Source organism: Trachurus trachurus (assembly GCF_905171665.1).
Source record: "Trachurus trachurus genome assembly, chromosome: 9".
NCBI classification, from domain to species: domain Eukaryota; kingdom Metazoa; phylum Chordata; class Actinopteri; order Carangiformes; family Carangidae; genus Trachurus; species Trachurus trachurus.
In genome coordinates, this window is record NC_139895.1 from 6006330 (window position 1) to 6012329 (window position 6000).

Sequence of the window (6000 nt, forward strand, 5' to 3'; positions counted from 1 at the left end):
CTTCATGTGTTTCTTAAAGCTTCACATTTTCTTTTTCTACTTCTCCTGTGTTTGATTTTAATCTCAGTGTAGTTTTTCATCTCCTCTCTCACTCAGCTTCTCTCTGGAGATCAAATAACAACAGGTCGGTGTCAGCCAATCAGAAGAGAGGAGGAAACTCTGAGCCTCTCTTCTGATTGGCTGACTGTTTTCTGCCTGATCCAACAAAAACAATAGAGCAGATATCAGAATAAAACACCCAGAGAAACCAAATCCTGCAAAGTTGTTGGATGGTGGGTCCAGGTGGTGAGGGGGCGGGGCTTAGTTGTGACATCACAAAGTGACAGGAAGTCCTGACGGCTGGTTTTAAGGCTCAGTTTCTGAATACAGGCTGTGTGCATTTCTCTGTGGACTGAGGCTTTGATACTTTCACAGTATTAATATAGAACCTAGAGCTGCTTTATAATCACACTACACATGGACATCTACCTTTATACTGTATGGAGCTTTAACACAAACATCTACCTTTATACTGTATGGAGCTTTAACACAAACATCTACCTTTATACTGTATGGAGCTTTAATATAAACATCTACCTTTATACTGTATGGAGCTTTAATACAAACATCTACCTTTATACTGTATGGAGCTTTAACACAAACATCTACCTTTATACTGTATGGAGCTTTAACACAAACATCTACCTTTATACTGTATGGAGCTTTAACACAAACATCTACCTTTATACTGTATGGAGCTTTAATACAAACATCTACCTTTATACTGTATGGAGCTTTAACACAAACATCTACCTTTATACCGTATGGAGCTTTAACACAAACATCTACCTTTATACCGTATGGAGCTTTAACACAAACATCTACCTTTATACCGTATGGAGCTTTAACACAAACATCTACCTTTATACTGTATGGAGCTTTAATACAAACATCTACCTGACCACTAAATGACATTAAATAACATCACTGACCCAGCAGCAGCAGCAGCAGCAGCAGCAGCAGCAGCAGATGTGTACATGTACAGGAAACTCACCATGTCCAGGCCGTGGGGGGAGGGAGGGGAGGGGGTTGTGGGTCTAGGTCCCGTCACTCGGCCTCTTCATGCAGTCCGGTGTCTCTCAGCTGTCGGCCTCTTCGTCAGATTCACTGTGGGAAGACAAAGTAAAAACAAACAGGGTTTAGGTTTAGGTTTAGGCGTCGTCTTGGTGATGCAGCTTTAACCTTTGTATCGTTTGTTACTTATAATGCGAGTGATCCAGGATTTACAGCTTATTCTAATCTGCTCTGAATGAGCATCGGCTAAATGCTTCAAATAAAATGCAGAGCTGCATCATCGAGGGTGAAATAATAATAATAGTGATAATAGTGATAAAAATGATCCTAAACGTCAGACGTCGTCCACTCTGCTTCACTTTCCACAACAACTAGAACACAAACGTCTCCGCAGCAACATGACGATACATAAATTAAAAAACCCATCAAAGCTTGTTTTGGTTATTTCAGCTTCATGGAGGAAAAAGCAGCAGCAGATCTACACTGACGGACGCTCCCTTTTCCAGACACACCTGAACATTACACCAACATGTGGGTTTGTGCTTCAATAAATTAAAAAAGCAGCTTTTTATTCATTTTTTTTAACCTTTAATTGAATATATTTGACTTTTTGAGCTGTTGGATGAATTAATAAAGATCGTTAAATTGATAAAGAACAGAAAATGTATTATGTATGTATGAATTAGTATCACACATTAACACACACACAGTGTTACTAGCCTTTGTGTTGAGTCTGGAGGGGAATAGGCCGATTAGCCCAGAGCTAACGGTGATATTCTCTGTTTTTATTGTCTTTTATTATGTCAATTTCAATGTCAATGTGTGTGTAATAACAAGACGTTTTTCTGTTTCTGTTCTGTGTCTATTTCACTTCATTCACTGACATTGTATATGTCTTTATATGTATATGTACTATACATTAGATTAGTGATAATATTAGAATAAATCCAGCTAGATAAACTCATAAATTAACTTATTGTATAGATTATAATGACAAGGAAGCGTGATAGCTAATTAATTTATGAATAAGAGGCGGGAGTAAATAAGTTTTACTTCTTCCCACTCCTTTTCGGATATGAAAAAAAAAACAAAAACAAATTATCTTTATTTTCTATTATTTTATTTTTGTTCATGTGTTGTCTTTGCAAAGTATTTATTTGTTATGTCTGTCCATCACTGTATTATGTTTTATTTCTTTTAACATGTCCGAAATAAACGTAACTAACTACTATGTGTAAAGATGGCTGCTCATCTTCTCCTTCCTCTCACATTAATAAGTTTGATGCTTCATGATGGAAAAACTCATTTCTTTTATGATGAAAAAAAAAAAAAAGATAAAAGAAATAAATGAACCTTTAACAACGCGACTCTGTGTGATGCTGCTGCTGCGGTGGCGGTGTCATACGGTTTCATGTTTTCTGCCACACAGACTGAATTTAATTAATGAATCCTCATGATTAAATACGTTAAGACGAAGGTGCAGCTTCGCCCACGCGGTCACATGCTAATGAGCTGCGAGCCGTGTGACCGTGGAGGTGGGATATCCCAGGAGCCTCTGCTCTGCGGGGTCGAGCGGAGTGTCAATTAGATTCTCCGTCACCTTGACCTTGTTTTTTTTTTCTTTTCTTTTCAATGACGCCGCAGCCGCTCTGCCTCCTCGTTCCCCACAATCCTCCTCTCTGCTCTGCCCAACATTAAACACACCGAGTAAAAGTGTTTGCAGAGTTGAGTTATCATCAGGAATTTAGCTTTTTCTTAAAAAAAGGATGTTGATCAGAGCGAGGCGACGATTTACCGAGCCATCTGCTGAGACTTCTGCCTCTCAGAGCCGCCGCCGCGCTCTTATTTTGGAGGGAACAGCAGAACTTCAAAGCTTTTACAACTGCTCAATAATGGAGGATGCTGCTGCTGCTGCTGCTGCTGCAAGAGGCCATGAACGCAACACAAGAATGCTAACGAGCCTGATTCAGACTCAGACAGACCACAGGACTCTCTCTCTGTGTGTGTGTGTTATTATCACTTCTTCACTTCACATCTCTGCTTCACCAGGAGAAAATTAGTCTTAATTGACTGTTAATGACAGATTACTGCTGAGGAGGAGGAGGAGGAGGAGGAGGGGATGAAGGTGGCAGACAGGTCAGGGATTAACGTTAACTTTAAATCTCTAAGCTTTAATTTTCACTCATTGTTACCAAATGTTGAAAATATTCATCTTTGTAGCTGCAGACAGAATAAATAAACCCAACGTCAGTTATTTTGCATGTGAGGAAGTTGACGTTTTAGAGATGTGCACATGAGATGAGGCAGATCCTGAGACATGCTGTAAATCTAATTATATTTACTATAAACATGGAAGCATCAGCTGTCACGAAGAGAAGAGAAGAGAAGAGAAGAGAAGAGAAGAGAAGCAAAAAATACAAATAATAATATATTTTCGGCTCATTTTCTGTTTCATTTCAGTAATCTATGGTGAATAAAGGTAGATTTAGATTTATGCCTTCACCCAAGACGATCTTTTTCTTGTTTATTTTGAAAAAAAATCATCTCTGTAAACGCGGCATCGTTTCAAGAAATATCTGCGTACACACAGATCCACTGAAAACGACTCTAAACGCTGTAGTACATCCTCCAGGCCTGTGTGTGGCGCTGTGACACTGCTACACAGGAAAGACGGAAAGCTTCCCCTGAAACAATTGAAAAAGAAACATATAGATTCATTAATTCTGTATTAAATTTTTTTAATAAATGCACACAGCCTGTATTCAGAAACTGAGCCTTAAAACCAGCCGTCAGGACTTCCTGTCACTTTGTGATGTCACAACTAAGCCCCGCCCCCCCACCACCTGGGCCCAAACATCCATCCAACAACAACTTTGCAGGATTTGGTTTCTCTGAGTGTTTTGTTCTGAAATCTGCTCTATGTTTGAATTGGATCACTTCAGAAAACCAGTCAACCAATCAGAAGAGAGGCTCATAGCTTCCTCCTCTCTTCTGATTGGCTGATACCGACCTGTTGTTACTAGAGCTCCAGAGAGAAGCTGGAAAACTACACTGAGATGGTTTTTAGATGAACTCTTCAAAACAAAACGCAGGAAAAGAAGAAGTAAAAGAAGAACAAAACACAGAGCTTTAAAAGCTGAGATGAAGCTGAACTCCCAGGTGAGTCCAGACCTGCAGTGAGCAGGAAACTCAGCCAAAATCGCATTAAAAAAAAAGCATCAAACGGTGAAGCACACGGCACAAGGACAACGGGACGTACAGTACCGTCCCGCTCTGTACAGTATTCTGCTGCACTTTTAATAAAATTCCCCATGTGGGCTCATTTTCTAATAACCTTTCATCTCCCTGAAGAGGGGGAGGCGATTAAACCAAGATAATTAAGAATACAGCAATGACTTTTTAAGGACGTTGACGGTGCGGCGGTACAGTGGCAGATGGCGAGCTCAGCGTGTGACGGAGAGACAATGCTGCTTTAAAAAGAGAGAGGAAAAAAAACAGGCGAGAGTGTGAGAGTGAGAACAAATGAGCAAACGCTTTTCTTTTTTTTTTGTTGTTAGTTTTTTTTTTTCTTCCTCTGAACAAAAATAGATTTTTTTCCTACATGAAAAGCCGGTACAGTGGAGCAGATAAACACTGGGTGCATCTTTCTCCTTTGCTGTGAGTCAAGTGTATTTGCATAGCCCTTAATCACAGAGGTCCTCACGACGCCCACACCAGCAGACAACAACTGAAAATGACACACTCCAACCTCAGATCTTCAACAGAGAGAAGAAAGAAAAAAAAGGAGCTTTTTTTTCATTTGTTCCACCCAAACAGCAATTAACGCCATTAAACTCCAAGTCCAAGACAAATGTTTACAACAATTAAGCAATGAAAGCACAATTAGTATGTTCACCACAGCACAGCGGAGCCGTGACACGGTGCAGATGTAGAGAACAAATAAATCACCACAAAGACCAGAGAGGACGGAGTCGGAGCGAATGTGAACGAGACCTAATAGTCATGGCCAAAAATACTGTTTTTTTTTGTTTTTTTTAGATAATGCCCCAATTTCTCCCTGAAAATTGTTGCAACTACACATGTTTTTGGTGTTCAGGTGAATTTTACAGGAACTCTAAAGCCTGTCCACATGGATACAGGTTTCAAGTCAGTTGAAAAAACCCCAATTATGGCCTTAATCCGTCTGGAACTGGACGACTAAAGTTCTTGTAAACGCGTTGGTCCGACTCAGACTGGGCTTCTCCAAATGTATTCGGCCTTAAAGGGATAGTTCAACATTTTGGCAAATTGGCCCATTGGCATAATCCCTATAGTCATAGCAGTAGGTTCATTGCCTTTAATTGTCGGTGCAAGGTGTGTTTTTAGAACGGCGGAGCAGAGCCGTGAGCTGCTCAGAGCCACACTACGGAGACTCATGGGATTTCTTGGTTTCCCTCATCAAACTCATCAAATACACAATCCAACAACTCCAAAACGCTCTGGTGGACAAGTTGTGACCTGCACATTCACCACGCTATGAGATAATAACGGAACGTTACCAGACAGAGTTGTTTTAGAGGGAAATGCAGAGACTGCTTGCTGAAAAACTGTCCCTGAAGGCAACGTGCATCAGCGGTTTTGCATGAATTTGCCTCTAAAACAACTCTGTCTGGTAACGTTCTGTTGTTATCTCATAGCGTGGTGAATGTGCAGGTCACAACTGGTCCACCAGAGCGTTGTGGAGTTGTTGGATTGTGTATTTGATGAGTTTGATGAAGAGAAACCAAGAAATCCCATAATGAGCCTCCGTAGCGTAGCTCTGAGCAGCTCACGGCTCTGCTCTGCCTTTCTAAAAATAGCTTGCACCGACAATTAAAGGTAACAAACCTACTGCTAAGTCAATAGGGATTATGGCAATGGGCCAATTTGCCAAAATGTTGAACTATCCCTTTAAAAGGAGAATTCTGG